Source organism: Elephantulus edwardii, unplaced genomic scaffold (genome assembly GCF_000299155.1).
Source record: "Elephantulus edwardii isolate Elephantulus edwardi_28Jun2011 unplaced genomic scaffold, EleEdw1.0 scaffold00074, whole genome shotgun sequence".
Taxonomy (NCBI): Eukaryota; Metazoa; Chordata; class Mammalia; order Macroscelidea; family Macroscelididae; genus Elephantulus; species Elephantulus edwardii.
In genome coordinates, this window is record NW_006399824.1 from 14,154,016 (window position 1) to 14,164,464 (window position 10,449).

Here is a 10,449-nt window from a genome sequence, read left to right on the forward strand (position 1 = left end):
GGAGCATAGGAAGATGGCTTAGGGGGTTGGATCAATTGGATTTGTTTCTGGAGACAGATCGAATATGCACAATGACTAAGTTGCCTGGACTAAAGTCTCTGAACTTGATGGGGAAAGAGCTGCTACCATGGCCTTGTGAGGTAGTCAGCTGGTACTCTCAACCGCGTTGACATCACATCTCTCTTTGACTGGAGTACACTGCAGCTCCTGAAGTGCTTCTTATTACACATTAATTTCTATTCTGTTCCAACAGCAGAGAGTGCTGCCTCTAGTGTTCAGTGAGAAAGAGTTCCATGATTGATTAATGATGCCTGCCATGAACGGGGTGTTGGTGAATGGGGAAGTTATAGTGTATTTATTATGCATTTTCAACTCTGCAGCATATATACAATGAATAATATATGGTTAGTATGAAATTTAAATGCAACTATGTCTTCTACATAAGAAAGCATTTTATTCAAATTCAGCTACCTGTACAGACTTCTTGTCTTTTCTTTATTCCTACAACCTGTCTTCCATAGTAGGTGGACAGGTAGTCAGCTCTCAAATAATTTGTAACATTCTAGGCTTTGATACCTGTTGGTGCTATTTCTAGGACAGAACTGATGTTTTTCTTGTAGTGGTTTCATAAGTAAAGACTCACATATCAATATTGCCAACTTTTGTACTTGGGTAACAGAGGCAGAAAAAGAAAAAAGTCCTTGTTTGCCAAAGGGCCCAGGATAAAATTGGTAGTGGAAATAATCAGATTTACCAACTCTTAAGAATTTATTACAAACAATGGAGCATTTAAAGGAAATGAAACTGATGTTATTATTCTAAACACTTGGAGTATTCAGCTTTGGGCTCTTGTTGAAATTTATTTTTACAGAAAGTACTCATTTAGTTTTGCATGCAGACCCTTTCTATTTGCTGTACTAAGGAGAAAAGAAAAGTCTTACATGAGTTGGACGACATCAGCGCTAGACAGATAAACTTTATGTATGTCAGTGTTCAATTAAAGGTACCTTGGTAGCATAGTGAATTATGTGTTTGTATGTTAAACCAAAGGCCAGAAGTTCAAATCCACTAACCACTTCATAGAAGAAAGATGGGCAGCCTGCTCCTGTTAAGGTTTACATTCTGGAAAACTCCATGGAAGGTCACTATAAGTTGGCATCTACTTGATGGTAGTAAGTTGATTGATTAATTAATATGAAATAAAAAAATATGAGCTCCCCAGAAAAAGAAAAAATAGGTTCTGGAGTATAGCAGGGGATGGGGAAGCATGTTTTGAGGAGAAATTATTGGGAAGATATAAAGAGACCTCTACTTTGATTACTGCCATCTTTCATTATTGATATGTCATCATTTCTGACTTTCTCTATATTCTAACAGTAAGATAGTCTCTGGGGTAGGGTTTTAGTTAATCCATATATTGAGTAAGCCCCTCTAAAGAATGTTGTTTATCATACCAGTGTTTCTCCAACCTCAGATATTGACATATTCTTCTTGATTTTTACCATATTAATATGTCATCATACTGCTGCTAATAATAATAATAATAATTTTATTTTGTTAATAAATTTAAATATTTTTATTACTGTAAAAATGAAAAGTGAAAGATCAATGCCACTTGCAGTAAAGAAAGCCATAAAAGTGTGATAGAAACAAAGACATTGTTAAAAAGATGAAAAAAAAATTGACATTAAAAAAAAAGTGTTGATAAATCTAATAGGTTTACATATCTATCCATGTAAAACAAGCTCCTGAAGGAGAATGCCTCCATTTATTTTTAGTAATAGAGGAATAGTCACCCTCAAGCAAAATATCAAACTCACTGCCACTGAGTCAGTTCTGATTCATAGCCAAGACTATAAATCATAATGAGAGGAGAACACCCATCTTTATTCCATGGAGCTGCTTATGAATTTGAACCACCAAAGATATACGGCCTTTAGGTTAAAGGCATGACTTGCTGTGGGCTTCACTACCAGAGCTCCCTGTAGTCAATCTACTGGTATTTAAAAACCAAATCAACTTATCTGCTGTCAAGTTGATTCCAACTCATGCAGCCCACCATCAGACTTTCAAGACTATGAATCTTCAGGGGAGGAAATAGTCCATCCTGTGCCCCTGTGTATTTGAACTGCTGGCCTCTTATTTAGAAGCCCTGAACATAACAAACTACACCACCATGGCTCCTTTCAGTACTTAGTTCCCTTAAAATCATATCATTATCTCTAGTTTGAGAAACTGACTTTTCTCAGAGGCAATGAGGTATGGTGGGAAAAGCCTGGGATTTCCAATCAGACAGAACTGTTTTATTTCTAGTTCCAGCTCTTACTGGCCCCACACAGCAAAAGCAGAATGATAATAACTGCTTTACAGGGCTGCTTTGAGGCCAAAATGTAATTACTGGAAAGTATTTAGGATATATTTAGGCAATTGTAATTTTACTCATTTTGACCAATATGATATTTGTAGATAATTCCCAGCTTCAGAGTATTTTGTCCTGGGTGGAGAAAGACATAATAAAACACAGAATCCCAGAATTTGAGAAATGGAAAGGATTGGTTCGGAAAGATAAACAGTGCTTAAGCACTGTGTTTATTTACCATTCACATTGAAAATAGAGTTATTGAATCCCATGGGAAAATGAACTGCTTTACAACTAATGTTGTCTACTTCATTGACTAGAGCATGTCAGTGAGAAAACTGTCACTGTTTATAGCCACACAGTGTTAATATCTGTAGCATTTGAAAAACAATATTTAGTTATTTAGCCTTAAATTGAAAACAAACCAAGTAGCTGTATGGGATCCTGTTTCTCAGTAGCCTTTTGCCTCATTGACATAATGAAATACCGCTTGACACTGAACATAAAGTAGATCACCAGACCTTTTTTTACAACCTTTTGGTTAGCTCCAGGAACCAGAGACTCTTCTAGACTACTCAATATGGAAGACTTTTCAAGGGGAAGAATAATGCCTTCAGTGTAGCTTGAACTTCATCCTTCATTGTCATTGGCTCTTGTCCCCATGATATTTCCTGAAATTTTTCAGTGCCAACTAACTCTTTTTGATACAGTGATTCTGTGTATTACTTCCATCACGAGTTTTGTTTCCTTGCTCATGGTATATGGTCACCATCATCATCACGAGAACTAGTCAGTTCAAGCAACCTAGAAAGGGATGACTCCTCTTAATTTCAGTGAATTGTTCTCTTGCAAGTCTTTGAACTGTGTTGGCAGAGCCGACATCTAAAAAGGAACCAGATATTTGGACTTTTTTGTGAAAATATCTTTACATATTGGCCAACTAAACACAGACACACACACACACACACACACAGAGACTAACTCTCTCTCTCCTGTACCTTTGCAGTTCAAATGAAGTATGGTTTCCATTCACTGAGTGCTGCCATGTTGGTGTCTCTGACCTGGTTTAATCATCTTCTATCATAGAGATAAAAACCTAGAGACCCAGAAAGGAGAAGATGCTAACCAAGTCCTCTCTTCTAAAATTTCCTATAAAGAGCTGATAGAGCTTTACTTTTACAAAATTATTATGGGATAAAATTGCAATCAAAAAATTCAGAGAAGAATAATTCCGAGCACAGCTTTCATTTAATTGTCTGTGACGCACATTATTCAAATGGGTGAGCACATGAAGTTGAGAAAGCGGACCCCTGTCACGAGGAATTCCCAGGAGAGAGTTTGAAAGTAAAATGGAAATACTATTTGGTGGAAGATATTTCTAGAGATGAACTCCTACTGAAAAGCTATGGACCAGCAGTTAAGGTAATATGGAATTATGCTAGTGACTTAGCCAGGGCCCCGGGGTGGGGGCTGGGGGGAAATGAATGGGATAATGCCTATTATCTACAATACCATAAAGAGAAAACTCATTCATATACACATTAATCTTTGGTGATGAGCTAACAAATGGATGGTATATTAATTCATTAATACAAAAAGAAATGTTCATAGAAGAAACAGTTAAGAAACTAAAGATTTTCATGGGGCAAATACGCTACAAAAGACCTCTTTAAAATGTTACAATGCAAAGATATCACTTTGATGGTTAAGATGTACCTGATGTAAGCCAGAGTCTTTTAAACTGTTCATCTGCAATGCTTGACAGTGAAAATAGGAGATTGAAGGAGAATTGTTAAATTTTGAATTATGGTATTGTGGAGAAAGATTGGATATACTGTGGACTGTCAGAAAAATGAACAAATCTGTATTGGAAGAAGGATAGTCAGAATTCTGCTTAGTGGGAAAGGTAATAAGACACAAAGTATACAGAGGGGTCAAACTCTAGAGAAATTACATCATGCTTGGTAAAGTGGAAGTGGAGTGGAAAAGAGGAAGACCTTCATTGAGATTGAATTATAAAGTGACTACAACAATGGGAACCAACACACCATTAGGAGGATGACACAGAACCAAACATCATTCTGCGTTCACTTGCTGGTACCTAACAACCTTGTGAAAACACTGGGAACATACCATGAGTAAGAAAACAAAACTCATGATGGAAGTAGTACTCAGAATCACGGTATCAAAAAGAGTTGAAAAATTTCAGAAAATATCATGGGAACAAGAGCCAACGGTGATGAAGGGTGAAGTTCAAGCTATACTTAAGGCATTAGCAAAACTATAAGGTCCCAAGAATCAAAGGAATATCATTGATGTGTTACAGTTAACAGATGCAACTCTGGATGTGCTCACCAGTTTATGCCAGGAAATTTGGAGGACCACTACCTGGTCAACTGACTGGAAGAAATCCATATTTGTTCCCATTCCTAAGAAAGATGATCCAACAGAATGTGTAAATTATCAAACAATATAATTCATAAACCAGGCAAGCAAAATCTTTTTGAAGATCATTAAAAAATGGCTCGAACACTACATTGATTGGGGACAGGCCAGAAGTTCAGTCTGACTTTAGAAGAAGCCATGGCACCAGGGATATCATTGATGATGTCAGATGGATCCTGGCTGAAAGCAGAGAATACCAGAAGAATGTCTATTTGTGTTTTACTGATTATTCAAAGGCATTTTATTGTGAGGATCATAACAAAATATGGATCACATTGAGAAGAATGGGAATCCCAGAACACTGAATTATGTTCATGTGAAAGCCACACCTAGACAAAGAAGCTGTTGTCTGAATGGAGCAAGGGAACACTGCATGGCTTAAAATCAGGAAGGATGTATGTCAGGGTTGTAGCCTTTCTTCATATCTATTAAATCTCTACACTTAGCAAATAATTCACCAAACCAGGCTCTATAAAGAATAATGTGGCATGAAGACAGGAGGAAGACCAGGAATCAGGAGATGTATTGTGTTGGGTAAGTCCACTGTCAGAGATCTCTCCAAAATGCTGACGAGCAATTATGTCAGTTTGAAGACTAAGGTACACCTGATTCAGGCCATGATCTTCCCAATCACCTGAGATACACCAGAAAGGTGGACAGTAAATGAGGATGACAGAAGAAATATTGATGCTTTTGAGTTGTGGTGCTGGAGAAGAGTATTGAATATCCCATGGACTGCCAAAAGGAAAAAAAAAACAAAACACCACAACAGATATGTCTTGGAAAAGTGCAGCCACGGTACTCCTTGGAGGCAAAGATGGTGAAGCTCCATCTTTCAAAAGTTGGACATATAGCTAGGTGAGGTTATTGCTTGGAAAGTGACATGATGTTTGGAAAGATGGAGGGTCAGTGAAGAAGAGGAAGATCCCCCCCCCCCTCACACACACAAGATGGATTGACAGAGTGACTTCAGCAATGGACTCTAATATGTCAGAGATGATGATGATGATAGCATAGGATAGGGCAGGGCTCAAGTTGGCTGCTTATAGGGTTACTGTGAGTTATACTTGACTTTACGGCACCTAACAACAACAACAACGTGACATATCCTAGTGAATTGAATGAGCTGCGTAGGCAATCTGATCAGATAAATAATGGAACAATTTTCCCGTCTGTTTTAGTCATGCAATAAAAACAAAGAACTGTTTAAAAGGAATATATGATGATACATTATTTGTATGACAATAGTCCAGAACAAGAGGTGCATAGCACAGTGGGCAGGGCAATGGGGGGGGGGGAGGAAATCATGCAACAATGAATGAATTTCTTTTTTAACATGAACTGGGGGTGGATAGGGACAGGAATGTACAACAACAAATAAATAAAAAATTCAAGTTTTCTGTAAACTTTCATTAAAATCACAATACAATTTTTTTTAAAAGAGCAAGAAAACTGATGATAGTACCAGAAACAAAAAGTTGAAATTATCACTCCAAGGCCAATATTCTGTCACCATGGCAATGACATATTTGATGCTCTGGTGTATGGAACAGACGTTTATATTTTTAATCAAAGATCTAAAAATACTGAAAGACAAGAGATATTGTTAAGAAGACAAAGCTGGTGAGCCAGTATCAATTTACTTCTTTGTTGCCCAGGCCTCTTTTAGAAAAATATCCCCAACCCAGCACAAATAAGGCGTGAACCTAAATTAAGCCCATGGTTAGCTTTGCTGGGGGGAGATGCAGTCCTGAAAGCGATTTGTTTTCAGCCCTGTTGGCTCTGGCAGATTTATAGCAGCTATATTTTCACCCACAAATTGTTCTTGAACAATTTCTTCACTACCTGAAACACTGCTCCCTCCTCTCTAGCCCCTGTCAGATGTGCCCATCTGCTGTCTCCTTCCCATATTTTTCTTTAATAACAAAGTAATTGTTGATGTTGTAAGAAAAATCCGATTTTTGGTTAACGTTTACGTTCCAGAGGGTCTCTCTTTGGGAGAAAAATCAGCAAAGGATAGAGTTGCACATTCCTGACATTGGGGCCAGCTCCCCCTAAAGCCTGTGTTACCAGGAAACAATTGCTCTGCTCTTTCCAGCTGGTTCTCTTTTCTTACCTGGGAGGCATCAAGAACAACTGATGCTTTTTGTCTTGGCCTTCGAAGATCTTTCCCCTCTAAGTACCACGATAGCTGAATGAAGCACCAGCAGCAGATAATTAGCGAGAAGGTGATAGATGACCCTAATAAAGACACAAGTTGTTTAGTTTATTCTGGCTCATGGTGCCTTCATACACGCCAGAATAGGTGGTTACACTTTTCTTCCAAGGAGGCCCTTGGTGGACTCAAACTCCAACCTTTCAGTTAGCAGCCGAGCATGTTGACCATTTGCACTACCACACAGCCCCTGGGTTAATCTTGATGATCACTTCCCATTTGCTCAGTGATTTTCTAACTTTACACTGCTCTTTTCTAAACTTATTTGTTCTTGAATATTGAGAGGTACTTGGAAATCATTATGGATATCTAATACTCTCAAGGTATCCACAGATGATTGTGTTAAGGATTGAATTGTAAGCAATTTCCTCCCAGGCAATTAACCCACTGAAAACCCACTGGAGGGTCTGGTTTGGGTCAGTTATGACTCAATGGCACACAACAACAATAACAAACTAGGTATGAACTTCACTAGGCCATGATTCTTAGTGTTATACTATTACCTTCTGTTTTGTGACTTGATGTAATTATCCTTTGTACTGTAAAACTTAACATCTGTGAGCGTGGTGGGAATTGTAAGAATGTTGATGAAGGTTAGAGCACACTTTTGATCTGTTGTTCAGAGAGTTGCTATGAATTTTAGTAGACTTGAAGGCACCTAACAGCAATGTGATGTTAATGATTTAGGATTAGTGAGCGTTATGTTAATGAGGTAGGATGAAATGTATCTTTTTTAGCCAGAAAAGAGATTGGGTAAATAAGCAGAGATCAGACCTATGATCACCAATTAAAACAGACCTGGGGTCCCTCCTTGATAAACACCTAGGAACAGGAGACACAGAGGGAAAGCCTTCCTCTGGAGTTAGCACTTTGAATTTAGAATTTAAGACCGTAAATGTATGCTTTTTAAAAATGTTGGTATAGTAGTGAAAATCAGAGATGGGGATCCAATTGCGGCAGTTCAACTTATTTATAGTTCAAATCAAAGCTGAACTCTCAGTCATTGAGTCTATGAGTTTTAGGCAGGCTGAATGAATGGACTTTATTCAGATTTTGTCAAAGATGGATTCCTCCCTCTCCTGCCCCAGAATAGTTTTCTAGAAATTTATTAGTTGGTAAAATGAAGTTTGACTTTTTAAAAACATCTTTCCTTGAAGCAAAGTCCAAATTAAGATGAAAATTAATACTGTGTAAGAAATAAAGGAAAAATCGTTAGCAATGAGAGCTTTAGAATCAGAGAATCCTGAGTTTGCACTGCTAAACTATCATTTTGTGACACAGGGTACATTCAGAACACTGGATGAGCTCAGTTTACATGTGAGTAAGTAGAGACAAAGTTCAGATCTGTTGTTCGTAGGGTTGCTATGAGTCATAGTCAACTCAAAGGCATCTAAAAACACCACCACCACTGTGAGTTTGCAATCCTGCAATGACTTGTATGTTGCTGTGAAGCTGGCAGATATGTCACTGGTATTTCAAATCCTAACAGGCTCATCCACAGTGGACAGGTTTCAGCAGGGCTTCCAGATTAAGAAGTAGGATTGTTCATCAACTTCAGACATAATGTATTCTCAAAAACCCTATAAAGAGCCTTGAAACAATGATTGATATGGTGTCTGAAGACTCCCTCATGTCGGAAGGCATTCAGGAACTGCAGGGCTTCCATCTGTGGCACTTGCTACAAGTCAGAGTAAACTCAAAGACACCTAATAGCGACTCGTATTGTAAGAAGCCCTAGGTGGACATAGCTGTTGTTGTTAGGTGCTGTCGAGTCGCCTGCGACTCATAGCAACCCTATGTACAGCAGCCCTAAACTCTGCCCTATCCTGTGCCAATATCACTGTCTCTGACACACCTATCCCCATTACCCCAGCCACTGAATCATTTCATCTCAATGAGGGTCTTCCTCTCCTGCACTTCCCCCCACCCTCCCAAGCATGACGTCCATCTCCAAGGACCGGGCCCTCCTTGCAACATGTCCAAATTATGTCAGACGAACCTTCAGAATCCTTGCGTCCAAGGAGCACCCGGTCTTCACCCTCTCCAGGACAAACCTATTCATTTTTTAGCAGTCCATTGTATATTCAGTACTCTTCTCCAACACAACAGCTCAAAGGTATCAATCCTCCTTCTATCATCCCTAGTCATTGTCCAGCTCTCTGACACATAACAAGTGATTGCAAAGACCATGGCATGTATCAGGCGCACCTTAGTCTCCATACTGACATCGTTGCACTTCAGTACTTTAGGGAGGTCTCTAACCACAGATTTTCCCATCGTAATAAGTCTTTTAATTTCTTGGCTGCTGGTGCCAAGAGCATTGACTGTGGAGCCAAGCAAACCAAAACCGTGAACAATCTCAATCTCTTCACCATCCTTATGAGGCTGCCAATCAACTTAGTGGTGAGCATCTTTGTTTTCTTGATACTGAGTCTCAATCCATATTGAAAGCTGCAGTCCTTGACCCTCTGCAGCAAGCTCTTCAGGTCCTCCTCAGTTTTAGCAAGCAGGGTTGTGTCATATGCATAACACAGATTGTTGATGAATTTTCCCCCAATCCTGATGCCACATTTCTCCTCATAGAGCCCAGCCTCCTGGATAATCTGTTCTGCATAAAGATTGAAATGTATGGAGACAGGATGCAGCCCTGGTGTACACCCTTCCCAAATTTGAACCATGTAGGTTAGATATTTCAAAGTTGCATAGTAGGCTAAATATTGAGTTGCTCCCTGAAAGGTTGGCAGTTGGAACCCATTAGCTGTTTCATGGAAATATGAGGACGTAGTCTGCTTCAGTAAAGATTTACAGCGTTAGAGATCTAATGGAGGGTAGGAATGAGACTCAACTCCATGGTAGTGGAATTTTGGTTTTTCATACAGATTGTGATATCTCTAGTGGCACAGTGTGTCCAGCATAAAAACTACTAATTGAAAAGTCTGTGGTTCAAAGCTATCAGCTGCTTCTCAGGAGAAAGATGAGGCCAGAAATTATTTACAAGCTCAAAAAACTCTGAAATGAGAGTTTTCTTGTTTCCTATAAGGAAGATATGAGTTAGAATCAATATGAAGACAGTGGGTTTAGTATAATATTGTGGAGATGCAATGTTGATTAAATGGTGAGGGTGTTTGTGAACACGGTTTAAATAGTAGCTTGACACCAGTGACACTCAATAAAAGATAATTCTTACTTTTGGAACAAAGTCTAAGTTAGAGAGTATTTTAAGCAAGTGTATTCATAATTAAGAATACACAGTTACCACCCAAAGGTAATAAAGGAGGTCAGAATTGCTTCCACTGTGGAAAGCTGGGCCACTTCAGTAGACAGTGTCACAGACGAGAGCCACAGATAGCCAAGGGAGTAGAGAGGAAGCTCCCACTCACTTGCTTTAAGTGTGGCTCTGAAGGACACCTGGCCAAGGTGGCGCACATCA